The 19385-nt window shown below is 36.6% G+C and overlaps 1 long non-coding RNA gene across 1 annotated transcript in view; it reads left to right on the forward strand.

Annotated features, from left to right (window-relative positions):
* The window catches only part of LOC119141536, a 329884-nt gene that overhangs the window by 260129 nt on the left and 50370 nt on the right, over positions 1-19385 (forward strand). The window contains exon 2 of the long non-coding RNA XR_005101947.1: positions 13689-13761. This is a non-coding gene — a long non-coding RNA (uncharacterized LOC119141536). The remainder of the gene's footprint in view (positions 1-13688; positions 13762-19385) is intronic.

The raw sequence follows: 19385 nt of genomic DNA on the forward strand, positions 1-19385 counted from the left end.
GGGCCTGTCAGGGCAGAAGGAGGCAAGAAGGGCCCTGGATGGACCTCAGTGTCCTCAGGCAGGGCAGGGGCCTGCATCTGGCATGCATCTGGCTGCCCCTTGCGTCCACGTCTGGGTCAGCCCTGGCTGCTGCTTTTGCCCATCAGTCTGCCAGGAACTTTTTTTCTGATGAAGAATGAATACTAACATTTGTATTAATATTAGTAGCTCATATTAATAGAGGAGGACAGTACTATTTGCTTTACTTTTGTTTTATCCCCCCTATGATTTCAGAGTTCTTTTTACAGCTTGGGTTTGTGACAGCATTGGAATAGAAATTGCCAGACTTTATCAAATGCAAGGTAAAACAACTGTGATGCCATTCTAATAGGTGAAAAAGGGTTAAACATATTTTTACTTTATCTGTCCACAGGGGCCTGTTTACTAGAGCTTAGATCTGTACGAAACAGCAGCCTGAAACCCCTCTATTTTCCTTCCTGTACTACTACATTCCCACTGGGGCAATGCCATGTTTCTTGATATTATTCTTCATCGTGCTGCCTCTAAATAGCAATACTGCTGAGAATGACTTTACAGGAGGAGAAGCACTGATTTAATTGGCTGTAAAGTCATTCCTGGAAGGCTGCCTGCTTGTGCCATACCCTAAGAGAGAGACACTGTTTCAGTCTGGTGAAAATGAGAGTAGGGAAGTGACAGGTCTTAATAGGCAGTTCCCCCATCTCCAAATGCAAATACAACCCCTAGCTTGATCACCTGCTGCCACCTTTCTGGTCTAATACACACATGACTTTGAATGGCCTAGATTGACCATGAATGTGGGATCAGGAAAGAATTCAGAGAAACATATTCAAAGAAAAAATATCTTTCAGTCCTATAAAACACATCAGGTACAAAAAATTTCATCAATCTATTTCAGTATCATTCCTGCTCATCTACATTGTGATCTTTCACACTCTCTTTAGAAATGGCAAATACTCTCTGGCCACTTCAGACCAAATTTATTTCTCCCTGTCTTATTCCTAGCATTTTTGCAGAACTTTGAATTCTTGTTCTTTAAGAAAACTGATTGAGCTAAATTAGGCCTCAGATTTGCTATATATTAAAATTCCTGATTTTGATATAATTGTTTACACTTACCTGTTTTAATTTGAGGGATAGATATTTTTCCACCTCTTTGGAGCCAAAGGCTCCTTGTGTTCTTTCTTGAACAAAAGCAAATGGTTAGATACAGATTATTGCACTATAAACTTCATTTGAGTAATACATATTTTTCACAGTCTTTATATTGCATCTTAGTCTGAAGTTTGTCATCTAAAGATGCCAGTAAACACTCTCTTTATACTCACGTATCTTGGGAATGATTATCAGATATTGCTCATGGCGAGCATTGTATCAGCAAGGAAAATTTGCTCTTAATAAACAAGCAGCTTTCGACAGTAAAATCTCTTTGCCAATAAAAGTCACATTTTCCAATTCTATGCTGAAAAAAATCACTGTGAAGGGAGAATTCTAGGTATATGCTAAAGTTTTGTACAGTCCTTCTTATCTTTCAAAATTTTTTTTAGTGAAAAGATAGCAGTCTTAAGCCTTCTCTCTGGCACTTATTCTAATTTAGGCTAAGTACCTCCAGGCTGGAGAAGATTCAAATTCTTATTCCCTTACCCTGCTTATAATAAACACAATATTATTTTTTCAGTGCTTCCATCTTTAGAGATATTCTACACACTTTTGTAATCTAAATCTGAAGATAGCTAATGTTAGGACAGTGTTATGTTGATGCAATTAAACAGTTTCTAGCATCTAAATGAAGTTACTCAGATCTAGGATATCTCAGCATGACAGTTGTTTGTATCACATTGAAAATGAAGTTGGAGTTACTTGATTCCTTCTCACTACTTTTTGTTTTGGGTGTAAATGTGTCTTTCTTTTAAAAAGTATGCAGTGGTTTTGTGTTCATGAGTCCTAATTCTATCTAGGACCTCATCTGCTAAACAACCACACTGTTTAAAGAGATTTCTTGGAAAAAAAATTGGCTTGGCTGCAATCATTTATTCTGATAGGTTGATCAATTGTTAAAGAGCTCTCTTCTCTGTTGCTGGCCATGACTTCCAAATACCCAAAAATTTTTTTGGCATTGTGGAAATAACAATTTATAGTCTAGTTACCACTGAAAGAAAAGTCCCAATTCATGTGCTTCTGCTCCTTTTCCTGTGTTGGTGTGACATTCATCAGACTGTTATCAAAGAGATAAACTTGCAGAAAGTGAGACCATTGTTTTTTAAGTATCAGTGCTGAGCTCTCCAGGACTCATTGACTGTGTGTCAGGGGAGTGCTAGTGGAGACAGCAGAATAACATGACAGGGAGACATGCTCTCTTTTCTCAGATAACTGTTGGCTTTGCATATCTAAGACATGAAATACAATAAGTTTCAATTTCTATCATTTCAACACAAGAGTGATTATGAAGAAGACTAAAGGATAATCACAAGAGTATTAGCCCTAATGAGGTCAAATTGAAGTAAGTAACATTCATTCACATATATTCTTACGCTTTTGCAGTATTCTTCAATGAATTTATTTCCATGGCGTATCAGTGAGATAGCAGAAGACTGTCAACCCTGTTTACCAGTGACAAACCTGAGAGAGGCCTGGCCATAGTCGCATAGAAAGTCTAACAGAACAGTCTGTCTCAAAATCCGCTGGCAGCCACTCAGCACAGTTGATGTTTTTTTTTCTCCAGAGCTTGTAACACTGTGTGACATGGACTTAGAAACACTGTTTGAGGGCTGTGACATTTGCTTTCACATATTTTGTACGTAAAGGCAGGAAATAAATGATCTGGAGAGACAAGAGGGTTTTTTTTTTTTGAGTATTTTTTTAAAATATCATAGGCATTTTAGAGGTAATTTTCTTCTGAAGCAGGGACCAGCCAACTGATCCTTTGGGGGAGTCTTGCAATATCATCCTCTTGATATTTATAGCACTGTAGTTCACTGTTCTCTTCCTGGGAAGGATTGTGTTTCTTTTTTCTTTCTTTTTGCTTTTTTTTTTTTTTTTTTTTTTTTTTCCCCCCACAAACAACGGTCACTCTTAAGTAATGGAGATTTTCCTGTGTCTGCGAGTTTAGGAAACCAAATAGAGGAGTTTCCAGAGCTCCCCTATGAAATTAAGCTGCACTGTTGATCTTGGTGATTTTTGAGGTTATGTCATCTGTGAATTAGACTCATAGCTATTTGATATACTGATATCCTTAATGATACTGGAATGAGAATTAAATGAGCCCTAACAGTGAAATTATTAAAAGAAACTGAGTAATAGAAAAAGGCTAGGGAAATGTAGGTAGAAAAAATACAGTGTGGGGAGGGATGAGGTTAAAGACACGCATGCCCCCAAATATAGGAAAAAGTTAGTCTTACCAAACTTGTATTGCACTACCACATCACAATGGTTCATCCTAATTATTTTTCTTTTGTTTTCTCTGTTTAGGACGTGGCCCTGTAATCTTCTCTTGTTTTTTCCTCTTTATTTTAAATGTACACAGACAGAATGTATTTATTACTCTTCAAGGAAACACAATAAATTAATCTTTTTAAAGTGGGTTGTACTTATGCTTAGTAAATAGAATATTTAGAATATATTTTAGGTATTAGTTTTACTTCTTTGGTTGGAAATACTGCTTTTTTTAAAGAATAGTTGAAGAAAAATATCAGTCTCAACAGAAAGGGAAATTATAATGAATATAAAGAAAGACTTGTAGTAGTGGTGAGCTGAACAGGTTAACAATTTTCAAGAAATGAAAGCCCATGTACTTGGAGCAAGGAAACTCAGTGCAAACAGCTAAAATGCATAATTTAGAGTAACAGATGATACTGGTAAAAGAGTAGATTAATTCACAAGGAATCTTAGATTTATAAAAAGGGGCAATAGGTAGTGCAACAGTTTTTTAGGAGATATTTTATAAATTCATATTGCTTAATCAGCATTCATGTGACATGATGATTAATTAAGCAACTTGAGTTAAAAAAAGTTAACTGGTGCTTTTATATACATAAAGAAAATGCTAACCGGTATGTAGCATCAGCCTAAGAAATCTCTGCGATACACACAGCAATGTTAAAATGTAATGAAATTTGTATTCAGGGTAGTCATTTGAATGGTGTCATTCATCCTGCAACACTGACAATATATATCCCTTACTATCTGCATATTTCTATTCATTTTGCTTCCAGTGTGACTGTGGAAAATAGAGCTGATATTGATTTGCTCCTGACTTCAGAATAATTGACTCAGTCCATTGTCGTATACAACCTTGTTTCATCACATTTGAAGGCATTGCATGATCATATCAAATAAATGTTCCAAACACTGATAGGCTTCCTTTGCAGTTTATACTACTTTGCATTTCTTTAATTTTAATAAGGTAAGTAATTCTGAAAACTCAGATACCTGTTCAGAATAATGGGTTCTTCCTTAGTAGGTGAGAGACAGCAGCACAGAGAATTAACACGTCAGAAATATTTGGCACCTTTCAAAGCTGAAACTGAGTTATTTCCAGTTTATTTTTTTGATGTCCAATAGCAATAAAACTCTGAAATATTTTGGTTGTTTCTTGAAAGCTCATAACAAGTAAGTAGGAGATGGGAAATGTTAAAAAATGCAGTACTTCTAGGTTTCAAGATAGGCTTATGCTGTTGGATTTTGCTTTCTTTGAATTTTGATTGCAATGCCCTGTACTCTAGTCATCTAAGATCAGGAAGATATCTTTCCTGATTCCGTATAGACTATTAAGACACTTGGCACCATGATGAGACTGTAAGCTAAATTTAGTACCATAGAAGAAGGCTGGAGTCAGCATTGGATTATCTAATAATTTTTTTCTCATAACTCAACATATATAACATTCTTAAATGTAATCACACTGCAACAAATACACTGAAAGTGTGTGTTGCTGAGTCTATCTCTTTACCTTCAGATTATCTAGCAAAAAAAAGGCAAAAAAAAAAAAAAAGGCAAAAAGCTATTTGAAAAGTAGCTGCTTTTAACCCTACTCTTCCTATCCTAGAGAAGCTTCAGAACTTCATTTTTCTGACATTTGGAAGTACTTGGCTTCTTTGTTTTAACCTGTAACTAACACTGTGATTTCTGATGACTGCAAATTTTAGCAATCAGAACTGGTGAGAAATCTGAACCATGACGTTAGAAAGGGATTCAAGACAATACAGTTGTGACAAAAAACCTGTCTTCATGTAGAAAACGCAGAAAATGTGTCTTATTACTTTATCATACTGAAATTTAAACTGAAGTCTTCAGTTTTAAACTTAAATTTTATGTAAGGAAATCTTTTAAAATATAAAACAAATATTAATGAATAGTTTAGAAAAAACTATTTTAACTTTTTTTAAAAAAAAAAAAAAATAGAAATGAACCCCTAAATGGATATTCCTAGTATTTCACTTGGTTACAGCATAAGGAGAAGGACGGCATATGGCTGTTATTCCTGTGCAAAATAAAAGTAGATAACTTTTTTTTTTCCAGGAAGCTATAATCTGAATAGGTGCATCTTATCAAGCTCAAATGTTTTGCATAAGTATAAATGTTTTAAAGTTCCATGAGAAGAGTAAAGGTATTGTTTTAAATTCAGAAATATCAGAGGTTTAGCTTTTCCTACTTTTAAAGTTAGCATAACTAAGCATGTCTTATAATCTTCATTAATTTCTCTTTCAAATTGTAGTTCAGTGAAAAAAAGTATCTAACTTGTAAGAAAAAAAAGTGATTAATCATTACTTACTCACAGTATTATTTTCTGTAAGAACAGGAAATACAGGACATATATTTTAAGTAATTCAGAAGGAATTTACAGTTTTTCAACTCCATGAGTACATTACATTTTTATCCTGCTTGCAGTTTTATGTTCAGATGATTGGCTCACATTTGTAAGTAATTCTTATCTCTTGGATGATAGTTACATGCCTATAAAATGTTGCAAAATTCCATGAAGATGAAACTGTCTTTGTTTACCTGCTGATATCAGATTGAAAAATTAATGAGTTAAGCAAGTTAGGTTTAGGATTAGGAGGAAGTGGGATCTCAGATGTCAGTGTGAAAGTGAGGCAAATGAGCTTTGGGACACCCTTTACCACTGATATATGCATGCTGGCAGCTTTAATAAATCCTGGCTCTGGTTACATAAGGAAAGGCCCAAAATGTTTCCCCAAAACCCCCACAAAAACCAGAAGAACCAGCCAATAGGTTCATGAACCAGAAACTTTATTTCAAGGTAAGTTTCAGGCAAAGAAGGTGTCTCAGATCTTCCCTTGTCCATGGTTTTGGGCAACTTCAACTGCTTGTGAGACTGTGGGAGACGCCCCACAGACTGGGCCTGTGCATAGCTGTCCTTAATTCAATTGCTTTGCAGAAAGCTACAGAAATCTGTGGCTGAGTGGCTGAGGAAAGAGGGGATGGGAGTGCACCATATTCTAGTTATATCTCTGTCTGGGCCTGAGGCTGTGAGAAACAGGACAGTATCAACAAACAGGAGTAACCACCTTAGGTCACCAGAGGCAACCTCTGTCCAGGGCTCTCGCAAGCCTCAGGCCAAGGCTGTCAGCCCTAGGTCTCCCTGACAGCCAAGAGATGCCCATCCTGGTTTGGCTGTCAACAACCCACAGTGGCATGGGCCACTCTGCCACCAGTCTGCTGCTAACTCTGACATGGCCACTACACTGCTTGAGTTGGTGCCAGGATCTGACAACTTCAAAATAGCTCCAGTCAGATCTCATTTTGAGTCCTTATGTTTATGTCAGTGTCCTTGCAGAAGGCTGCAAATCTCCCTGCCAAGTGGCTGAGCACAGAGTGTGTCATGGTCCAGTGGTGTCCTTTTCAGAGCCTTTTGCCCTAAAAGCAAAGGAGGAACAGCCACTATTTGTTGACCACAGACAGCCCCTGTTTCCTTCCATATGACCCTGTCATCCCTTAAGAGCATTTTGCAAATACCTCCTAAACACTGATAGGCTTGTGACATAGACCACCCCTCTAGAAAGCCTCTTCCAGTGTTTGAACACCCTCTTAGTAAATAAATGTGCTTCCTAATACCCAGTCTAAATCTCCCCTGGTGCAGCTTTGAACGATCCCCATGCATCCTGTTGCTGGATACCAGGAAGGAGAAGAGATCAGCACCTCCCTCCCCACTTCCGCTCTTCAGTAAGCTGCAGAGAGCCATGGGGTCACCTCCAGGCTCCTTTTCTCCAAACTAGACAAGCCCAAAGTCCTTAGTCACCCCTCATGGGACATGTCTTCCAGCCTTTTCACCAGCTTTGCTGCCCTCCTCCAAACACATTCAAGTACCTTAACATTCTTCTTAAATTGTGGTACCTACAACTGCAGACAATACTCAAGGGGAGGCCACATCAACTCTGAATGCAGCTGGCTAATCACCTGTGTTGACTGGGCAGTTACACTGTGTTTGATGCATGCCAGAATGTGGTTTGCCCTTTTGGCTGCTGGGGCATGCTGCTGAATAATAACTCATACTGAGTCTGCTGTCAACCAGCACCTGCAGATCCCTTTCTCTAGGGCTGCTCTCCAGCCATTCCTCTCAGTGATATTCTGTCGCAGGTACAGAATCCAGCAATTTGTCTTCTTAAATTTCATCCATTAATGATTGCTTAATGCTCCCATATACATAGATTCCTCTGCAAGGTCCCTCAAGAGAGTCAACAGCACCTCCCAGTTTGGCATCATCAGTAGACTTGGTCATGGTGCATTCAACTTCTGCATCCAGATCATTGTTAAAAAATACTGAGCTGAATTGGCCCTAGAATTAAGCTCCAAGGAACACCATTGGTGAGTGGTTGTTGGCCAGAAGTACCCATTCACTACAGTGCTTTGAGACCTGCCCTTCAGCAAGTTTTTCACCCAGCACACCATGTATCCACTCATCTCACAGTTGCACAACTTGTCCAAACAGATACTGTGAGAAACTGTGTCAAAAGCCTTACCTGCACCTGCTAGGCAGGTGACTTCATCATAGAAGGATATCAGATTAGTTAAATAGGACTTTCCCTTTGTGAATCCCTGTTGACTGTGCTTGATGATTGCATTATTCTTTAAATGCCTTTCAATAGTACTTAGTATGATCTTCTCCATAATGTTTCCAGGAACTAAAGTTAGACTAAGCAGGTGTGTAGTTCCCTAAGTCTTCCCTCATACCCTTCTTGTAAATTAGAATAACACTGGCTAGCTTCCAGTCATCAGGAACCTCCCCAGACTTCCAAGGTCTTTGGTAGATGATTGAGATGCATAATTAATAATTATTAAAAGTCAATAAATATTTTAATTTCTGTTTCCCAACCATCTTGCACTTGTTTCTGCACAGAAAGCATGTAGTGTGAGTGGGAAGTGGTTTGGGATAAATATTTGTCAGTTCGAGATGACTTCCTCCTCTATTTATTCCAAGACATGGAAAAGGGAAGGAATTTAGAATGACTAGGCTGTCAGGACCAAAATGTAGCCTGTTAAACAGTACTTAAACCCCCCATATGTATAAATGTTATTTACCATGCACAGAAATACAGCAGACTTCTTACAGAAGCCCTCAAATTATAACTTCATTAGCCTTAGTGCTCATCATCCAAAGCCTGATGCATATTCCAGAGACCTAGTTATGGGATCAAACACATAACACTATTTAAACTAGCAATTTTAAATTATTACTTTATTGTAATTCCCTGTACACTTAAATCTCAAAGCTTAGAGAAGAAAATAGAAAATACATAATCTGAATTTGGTTTGATTTGATCTAAGGGTACATAAGAGTAAGAAAGTTATACTTGCTAGCAAACATTAACTTTGACTAGTAGCTTGGAAGGTGACTTGTAGGCCACTTTCCCTTCTTAGATGGTAAACAGTAGAAAAAAGGCCTTTTAATTCTTTTGTAAAGCTCACTTTGCAAAAGAGGTTGTACATTTTCAGAAGCTTTCCAATCCATATTCCTTTGCAGTATTCTAGTACTTGTAAATTTGCAAGATGTATAATTACAGTGTAATGCCATTTCCTTTCTGTTTTATCATAGATCTGGATGAGATTTTCCAGTGAAAAATTCAGATTTTGGTTGACCAGAATACCTCACAATACATTTTTCTGTTGGGAAAGGAAAGAAATCAGATTTTAAATACTAACATTTTCAAAAACATTTTTTATTACATTAAGGTGTGATTAGCTCAGACACAACTGAGATCTCTTAGTACTCTAGTGTTACTCTGGGTCTTCTTTTATGTGCTTCATTAATTTATTAGCCTGGAAGGCCAGGCCAAAGAATGATCAGATCATTGAAACATTCCTGTTGATTTCAGTGGGGTTTGGATCAAGACCATATTGTATCTTCCTTGAATATTCAGGAGTCTTGGTGATGAGATTTTTATGTCTCTGCATGCTTGGACACTTGGAGGTCATAAATACCTAAATTCATGATCATGCTTAAGTTTAAATCCAGGAGGAAGAGACCAATTTAAAGCCATGTCATACACACTTTGTTGGTGTTTTCTTGAACTATTTTAGGAGACTGCTTTTTCAGCATCTTTCAGCTGTGCTTTCCCTTATAAAAAAAAGAATCTGAGGAACCAATAAACTTTGCTCTAACTTCATGACTTGATTTATTGTCACTCAGTCTTAACATAGCTATGGTTTTTAGGGAAAAAAAAAAAAGTTTTCTGCCTGCCTGTTTTCAAGAACTCTATGTTGCATGTGGTGCTGTGCATTTAAAAAAACTTTTTTCTCAGAAACTGCTATTGTAGGATGGCAAAAATAGTTTCCCCTAAAGTTTAGAGGAAGAGAGTTTTTAGGGCAAAACATTCTTGGTTCCTATTTGGCATTTGTTGCTTTTCACTTTTATTTTTTCCTGAATCATTAGGAATATTGTGGCTTCTGAATGTCACCAATGAGATACAGAAAAAGGTGGAAGATGGTTATCAATCACAGCCTTCCTAGGTGGGTGGAAAACCCACAGATTCTATGTACCATGAGTAAAATATCACAGAATCACAAAACGGGTGAGGTTGGATCTGGACCAGCTTCCTTTCTCAAGCAGAGCTACTTAGAGCAGGTTTCCCAGGATCATGTCCAGATGGCTTTTTAATATTTCCAAGGATAGAGTTTCCACCACCATTTCTGGACAAACTGTTCCAGTGTTCAGCCACCTTCACAGTAAAAAGCTGTTTCCTGACTATCAGGCAGACCCTTCTGTGTTTCCTTGTTCCCATTGCCTCTTGTCCTGTCACTGGACACCAAAGAAGAGCCTAACTCCATTTTCTTTGCACCCTCCCTTCAGGTATTTATATACATTGATGAGTTTACCCTTGAACCTTCTTTTCTCCAAGCTGCACAGTTCCAGCTTTTTCAGCCTTTTCTCATAAGACAGATGCTCCAGTCCCTTCAATATCTTCATGGCACTTAATTTTTTCTTTCCAGTATGTCCGTATTCCATTTCTACTGAGGAGCTCGGAGTCGGACACAGTACTCCAAGTGTGGCCTCACCAGTGCTGAATAAATGGGATCACCTTCCCTGACCTGCTGGCAGCACTCCTCCTACTGCAGCCCAGGAAGAAGCTGGCCTTCTGTGTGGCAAATGCACAGTGGTGGCTCATGCTCAACCTAGTGTCCAGAAGGACCCCCAGGGCCATTTGTTCAAAGCTGCTGTCCACTTCCAATTATTAAATTTCATGAGGTGCTGTCAACCCATTTCTCCAGTTTATCAAGCTCCCTTTGGATGGCAGCACAAACCTTTGGTGTATCAGCCACACCTCCCAGTTCTGTGTCATCAGCAAAATTGCTGAGGCTACACTCTGCCCCATTCTCTAGATAATTAACAGAGACACTGAAGTTAGTATTATCTAGTATTGACCTCTGGGGCACCAAACTAGCTACTGGCCTCCAAGTAGACTTTATATTGCTGGTCAAAATGTGCTGAATTCAGCTGTTTTTTTCATTCTTAATTGACCTCACTATCTGCTCATCCAGCCCATACTTCGTCATTGTCTCTGTGAGGGTATTACTGTGGACCGGGTCAAAAGCCATATGCAAGTCTAGGTAGGCAATACCTGCCACCGTACCCTCATCTACCAAGCCTCTCATTTCACCATATAAATTTTTCAGGTTGGTCAAGCCTGACTCTCCCTTGGTGAATCCATGCTGACTGTTCCTGGCATTTTTTTTTGTCAGTGAACTGCCTGAAAATGGTTTCCAGGTTTAGCTGCTCCATCACCTTCCCAGGGGTGGAGGTAAGACCTGATGGGCCTGTAACACAAAACTTTTTGCCTGGTCTCAGGAAGACCTGAAGGGAGGTCTTACTAATTCAGACCAAGGCAAAGAAGACATTCAGTAGCTCAGCCTTTTCCATGTCCTCCTTCACCAGGACCCTTGTCACACCCAGTGGCGGGTCCACATTTTCTTTAGTTTTTGTTTACTTGTTGATACACTTACACAGAGTATTGATTTTGACACCCTTCACCAGATTCTGTTTCTGGGCTTTGATTTTCCTACATGCATCTCTGCATGCTTACACAGTGTATCTGTCAGTATTCCCCCTACCTGTCCCAGTTCCCACCTTTCATATACTCCCTTTTCATGTCTGAGTTTTGGCAAGAGTGCCTTGTTCATCCATGCAGCCCCCTGGCATTTTAGTCTGACTTCCTGCCTGTTGGGATGGACAGCTCTTGAGCTTGCAGAATATGATCCTTGAATATGAAAATTATTGCAGAGAATGATCATATTCAATAGAATGAAAAAAAGTACTTCTACTGAGAGTATAAAATACTTGGCAGTGGCAGTTACATTTTTTTGGTCGTATTTTTGGGTAACAGAAAATGTTTTTTTTTATTCTTGCTTGTCTTAGTTTAAAGTTAACTTTTCAGTAGTAAGTAATTAACTTCTTTGTGGACACCATGCACATTTAGAAAGTGTGGTGAATGTCCACTGTACATGAGGGAATCAATAGACTGAAAAGTTGACAGTCTTTGTGCATGTCCATTATTATTTTGTTCTTACTGTCACAATTTATGTTTCAGTGATATTATTGGTGTGTGTGTGTTTAGAACAAAGAGAGGAATCTGGCAGAATAAAGGCTACAAGGCCTGGACTAGCAGCATAGAGATGAAAACCTGATGCTTTTTTTGTTTTGTTCATGGTTGCATTTTAAGTGGAACATGTATTCCAGAGTCAAAAGAAGGGAAAAGGAAATACTGCAAGTGAACATGTTATCAAGGCCCATAGAGGGTAGTACAAGAACGATGAGAAGGAAAGTAGAGTATGTCTGGTCAGGCTAAGCCAGCTGTTATTCACTAAGAGTGAAAAAAATGGACATTTATGGAGTACAGGTGGGAACATGAAAAGTATTCAGGTACATAAAATTCAAGAAGGAAAACACTGATATTAGAAAAGACAAGGAGGCATGTTAGAGCTAGAAAACAAGGGAGAAAAGACAAAAACATGTTACAGAGAAGAAGTCTTATGATGACATAGGTAAAGCAATAAGTAAATAATACAGTGCACAAATACCAATCTCAACCCCACCAAAAAGCAGAAATTTCCTGCTTAATACAATAATGAGAAAAAAAAAAAAAAAGTTGTGGTTTGGGTTTTCTGAGTTGCTTTTTCCCCCCACAAGCTATCTTTTATTATGGAAAAACAGATACACCATCATTTGTCCAGACTATTTGCATGTCATGAAATAGAGCATTTGGCAGCCAAAGTAGGCTTTTTGCCTAAAGGGTCAACAAGCCAACGCATTCCACAAAAGCAGAAAGAGAAGGAGATGTGAACAAGATGAAGAAGGAACAAAAGAAAAAGTCAGCTTAGAGAGGAATACCATTACATGATAGAAATGCTGTTCTCACAAAAGCAATTATCTTTTCCTCCCAAGTTACAAATAATATGAAATCAGACCAGTGTGGAGCTAGGAATAATTAAACCTATCCAAAAATGAAGTATTAATATATGCACAACTAAAAAGAAAGATGCCTTTTAACTCTATCTTCCTACAGTGATATTCAGATATATGATATGAAGATGATTCTCACATTTATTGTGTACTTGACACTCACCAGTTTTTGCTTGTGTAGTTTTTACAGCCTCTATAAGTCTGACTTTTAGTGAAAAACAATTGAATGAGTTACAGTGGACATCCATATGGTAGAGATTTACACTGGTTTGTGATATGTGAACAGATAGTTTTACTGTTGGCAAGGCTACAGTTCTGTTTTCACAAACTGTTAAGGTAATTAGCTGATTAACACAATGTCTGTGCAAGTACTTCAGGTGTTTGGTAATACCACTGGTGTAGTTAATGAGTGAATATATGAAACTACATTTTTGCACTAAAATAGTACATTGAAAAAGACTTGGTCCAGCAGTGACATAACAAGAAAGGGTTTATAATTAAGACAATGTGGTTGAAAACACAGTTGTTTGATGATCACTTTAATCAGAAAATATCTGATTCAAGTCATTTATGATCTAGACTGTCTTAACAGCCGTTAGTCTAGAAATGCCACTTTGGTTTGCTACCTTTCAGTGATAGCAGTTTGCTGAAGTTATTTATCGTCGGTGTACTAACTTTTCCTGTTTCTTGAAACCTTCAGAATTTATTTGTGTTACTGCAGAAAAGCAAATAAAACATTTCTTATTTTGTCTTTCAGGGAAATCTTGAAGAGTCTTACACTTTTAAACCTCCAGCCACTGATGGTTCTGTGAAGACATTGCAGTGAGGTGGTAAGTTGGTGTAGATCTCTTGCTTTAATCAGCTAAATTGTCATTTCAGATTTAAATGCTAAAACAATATCCTTCAGTGTTTTGACTGTGTGACAAAACTTGAGAAAGGTTTTCTTGGCTTTCTTGGCAAATTCCCAAAATTGTAAGTCTGTGACTGATTTTGTATGTAGGAATTCTGAGTCACAGAGGCATTAGATTTGTTCTGTATTTACAGAGCATCTTTGTAACATATGAACAGACCAGTTGATTCATACATGCTCAGTGCCTATTTTCCAGAAATTCTAGGTTCCTATACATCTGGAAATCTAGGTGAGTATTGTAGTTTGGTAGAGCATGAGTCATTCAGGATTTTTTGGTATTTTCAGCTTCTCAGATTTCAGTCATCTATTTGTCAACTACTTGTCAGCCTTTTTCCAGAATTTTCCCTTCCTCCTCCCACGCCAGTATGACACATCTCTAAAGGCTTTCTTTTTGTGACTACATGGAGGGCTGATAGATATAGGAGGTCACTGTCCTGTCAATGTTCCCTTGATAAGCAACTTTATGAAGCTCTAAAAAATTACATCATGATTTCTGTTGATTGTAGCAACACTCTGGGAAATCCTATGTAACAGTCCCTGGCTAAAAATTTGTGTCTGAAATAAGTTTATTTTTAATTTTTTATTTTAGACCCTAACAGAGACAACATGAGGGGTGATCACATATTTTCAGGTGTTAGAACAGTTCTGAGTAATGAAGGTTCCAACAACTGTAAGTCACAGTTCAGAAAATCATGACTGGTGGCTCTCAGTATTTCTGACCTCCAGCTGCTTGGGCAGTCACCCTTAATCCTTTAATAAAACACACTCACTCTTTTTCGTTGTTGTTGAGTTTGATCTTTTTTTTGTTATATACTGAAAGTTTATGTTAGTGATGGAACTTGAATGCTAAGCAATACAAATCTTCATCTTTCAATGAGAATTCATATGGCTTTGTTAAGCTAGATACCATTTTGTGATATTTTTTCCATATTTCTATCCATCCATTAATAAAACTAGAACAGGTTTATAACTGCAATTATACATCCATGTTGTATGAAAAAGATTAAAGTTCCAGAATTTAATGAGTACAAGAAAACTTTTCAAAATACTAGGTACTGAGAAAAATAAAGTGGTATGTTACTTCATTTTCTATGGGAATAGAAATGGTCATTGTTTGACGTACATCAATTGTACAGATAGGACCATGAATGTGGCATAGATTCTTATGTTTTGCTTTGTTCTATTAGTTTTGATACATGGAGAATTTACAAAGTAAACAGGCTAAATTATTTCTGACTTTCATATTTAATGATAACCCAGTCACGAGTTTGTTGCTTTTTAAACCAGGCAGCTATTTGTTCTGACCAGTCTTCTGAATGACTTTTTCTTTGTGATATCATTATAGTGTCACCCACTACATCTTGGTCTAAAACCAGAACTGATTTCACACAAGCAGTGTCTATTTCAGTGAATACTAACAATAACCTTCCATTTTGATAGAAAGTTTCCTTTTGAAGGATTTTTTTCTTGCCTTTGCAAATCAGTAACAAAGTGTGATCTAAATCATGCCATTTGGTGATACTTTTATTAAATTGTTTAGCTAAACTATAAGTTACTTTTATTGGAAGTAATAAAATTATCCTCTTGTCTTGATTATTCTTACTGTAAAAGTATAAGTAGTTTCCATGCAGTAATGCATTTTACCCAAATTAGTAAACACGTTCTCAGAACGAATTCACATGTCGAAGGTAAGGTAAAATCTGATAAGTACAAATGAAATTTATTTCTGCTTTCTCTTACAGTAGTGTATTTTTTAATTAAATATGAAGTTAGTATTAAGATTTATATTTCACTGTTAAAGAAGCCTTGATTCACTGCAGTTAGATTGCTGACATTTTTTTAAGATTACAGATCTTCAATATAAGGACTTATTATTTCCTAGGCTGAAATCTGGTCACCTTGTTAAACGTAAGACATTTCCTTGAAGGAATCAGTAGTAATAACATGCCAATAGCCAATAAAAGAATGAGAAAAAAAAAAAAAGGGCCCAAATTTTTATTAAAGTTTGAGTTGTTTAAGACTTCTGTCAGTTTTATAATTCTGGATCTATATCAGATGTACAATGAAGTACAATTTTCAACTTCCATACATTTTCTATTTCAGAATTTACATAAATAATAAATCCAAATTTTGCAAACTTTATCTGTTGCAGAAAATACTTTAGCAAAATTTCATAATAATAATAATAAAAAAAAAACCTATTCAAAGTTGAATAGAGGTTGCTTCTGTTATATATCAACTTCTTTTAACTACAAATTCAGTGTTTTGTTTTTCTCTGCTTGCTGAGCATATTTTCAGCCCTGAAAATGTCAACATACAAATTTTAAGAGTGAAATTTTGGTAGTGCAAAATGTAAAGTGTTTTGTTTAGACTTCACTGTGTCTCAGATTTAATGTGCAAACCTGGGTGAACAGGGATATGTCTGTGGCACTTTCAATGATAATTAAGATACATCCAAGATGAGACAATAGGTTTTGTATTGTTCTATTCATGCATTATGGTTTATTGAAAACATGGAAAGTGTACATATTGGCAAATAAGAGGCAATATTTTACTTTTTGTGACCACAGAGTTAAGGGAGGCAATTAATAAAGCTTTTTTTATGACCTTCATACTATTAATAGGAATACATAAATATTGATATCATATATTCAAACTCTTAGCACTAATTGTCTGTTCAATAGCTTGGCAAACTAAACTTAGAATATTACAGCTTTAACCTCCAGGCCATATTTTTGAAGCTAGTTTAGACTGGTTGAGTTTGATCGTCCTTTTAGCTTGACAGTTATTTGGTTCCCTGAAATGTGATGGTAGAGTGAGTTCAAATTCTGAGGATAAAGAACCACATTATAAAAAAATTGCATGTTATGACAATAGTTTACATCTTGCAGAAAGGTCAAAGCCCAGATGTCTATGCAGAGTCAGCTGTACCTCAAATCAAAAAGCAGGTGATGGGGTACCCTGTGAAAAAGTGAACTTTTTTTCACCCACTGGGCAGTATTGCAGTTGTTAAAAGATTCTAGTCCATTTAGCTACTTACCATAAGTACAAAATTCCCTTTACCACTTAATCAAGTTTAAAATTAGGGATGAAAAGTACCTCTTTCTTTTGATAAAATCTATATTGTTCCTAAAAATACCTTTGCAGAAAGTGAGAAGAAGCAACCATTTCTACTGAAGGAATAGTGATTAGGAAACTATTCTTAATGGAACAGCATAAAATCGTGGTATAGCACAGCAACATTATTAATAAAAATATTTTTGTCCCCCAAATCAGGGATGCTTCAAGTAACTTAATTCTTCTGGAATTCTGTCATTGGGTGGATAGAAACCTGAATCAAGCAGATCTTCATAGAATAATCAATCATTTTGAAAATGCATCTGTTGGGAGTATCCGAGTTTTTCCTACCTAATGATCTATTACATATGATTTTCAATAAAATAAAATTGAAACCATTCTTAATCTGTTGTTTGTTTGTTTTCCAAAATAAACATTGATATTTCTCCCAAATGAGCAGCAGCTGAGGGAACTGGGGTTGTTTAGTCTGGAGATGAGGACGCTCAGGGGGAACCTTGTTGCTCTCTACAGCTACCTGTAAGGAGTTTATACGCAAGTGGAGGTAGGTTTCTTCTCCCTGATAACAAGTGACATACAAGAGGAAACCGCCTCAAGCTATGCCAGAGGAGGTTTAGATTGGATATTAGGAACAATTTCTTCACTGAAAGGGTTGTCAAGCAATGGAACAGCCTTCCCAGGGAGGTGATGGAATCACCATCCTTGGCAGTGTCTAAAAACACATAGATGCAGTGCTTAGGGACTTGATTTAGTGATGGACTTGGGAGTCCTGGATTAATGGTTGGACTTGATGATTTCAAAGGTCTTTTCCAACCTAACGATTCTATGATTCAAATATGCAACACACAGCAAGCAAAAGTGGAAGGAAACATGTAAAACAATCCAGTGTTTCTCAGTAGCTGTGTGCTGATCATAGCAGATGAGTTACAAGGGGTAATCTATAGAGTTACAAAACAGAGAAGACTTTAATATAATCTGAAAGGAAGATGTTGCTTCTCTACAAGTGTATTTTTACCTTTCACTCCCAGGTAATTCTGAACTCATGCAAGACAGGTTCTGTGAGCTAATTGTGGCATTTTCTATTGCGTTGTAAATAAATGTATTGAGAACCAGAAGTTTTTGAAAACATTTTCAAGGTGACCTGTTGTTAAACATATATGTCAATCATTTCATGTAAATATCTCATGTATATTTTATAAGCACATGTTCCAAAACAAGTGAATGTATTCACCAGTTTTCTTAAATGTTAGAATCACTTAAAGAAAAGTATTCCACGAAGGTAATTTTAGGACCTTGTACAGTTTTGAGAGACTTTATTGCCAGGTGAGCAGTGTCTACACCTGAAAATTAATTAATTATTCACAGAAAGCATCTTTTTATCTGAGTCATGACGTGTTGTGCAGAACTGACCAAACTTTGAAGCGGAAAAGCTTATTCTCCCTCAGTGTATTTTTGATAGAGAACATCATACTTTAGAAACATTTACAAATGAAACACTAACTTTCCAAAATGTTTTTTCTTAATAAACTTGAATGGTTTTCTGTTCTTGTTGTAATATGTTCATATCTATAATATATTATAATTCTTACCTTAGTGGTACTTATTGTATTGTCTGAGAGTAGCAGTGATTACATGTAGTTGGGTGTAAAATCAGCATCCTTCTAAAGAAAATTTAATAATGGATAATCTATTTCCTTTTTACAAAATAGTACAGTTGACCTTAGTAAAAATAGCCTTTAAGTGTAAATCTAAGACTAATTAATTACCATGTGATCTAGAATGGTGACAACCACTCCATAATAGACAGGGGCTGAAGATCTGTTGTTCTTCATGCAAGTTACAAGACAGGGTATCAGGCTTCTGAAGACAGGACATCCAAAATGATTTATTTTTTTTTTTCATTTATCATTTCCATTTTGAATTCAAATGCACTTTCACTAGTTTTCAATACTCAGCATTGTTCTTTTGATTCTTCAAAACATTGCAACTACTGAGTTACCTACTCTTAAGTAGTTAACAAGATTGTGCAGTCACCCATGTTTCTTTTTTATTATTTCCTGGTCAGATCCTGGATGACAATTGACTTCCTTTCCAAAACCAAATGTTACTAAATAATAATTTGGATTGACTGTATTCTACATGGAGATGCGGACTTTAAAGGAAGCTGTTCCATAGTAGAAAAATATGAAAACTTTGTTCAGTGTTACTGCAGTTGTTGAACTTAGACTTTGTTTCAAAGATTTAAGTATTAGAATACTGTAGCATATACAATTCCAAAATGTTACACTGCAAAATACTGTGTATTATTTCTTTTCTCTTTGTCTTAGGGAGTCTTTGATAAATTTAATCAACTTTTCTGTTTTATAAACCACTCAAGACATATTTAAGACTACCATATATTTTACTTATTATTTCATTAAACATGAGCACTAAAGTTGAGTGATCCAGCAGCTGACAGCAAGTATAGAT

This window comes from Falco rusticolus, chromosome Z (assembly GCF_015220075.1).
Source record: "Falco rusticolus isolate bFalRus1 chromosome Z, bFalRus1.pri, whole genome shotgun sequence".
Classification (NCBI taxonomy): domain Eukaryota; kingdom Metazoa; phylum Chordata; class Aves; order Falconiformes; family Falconidae; genus Falco; species Falco rusticolus.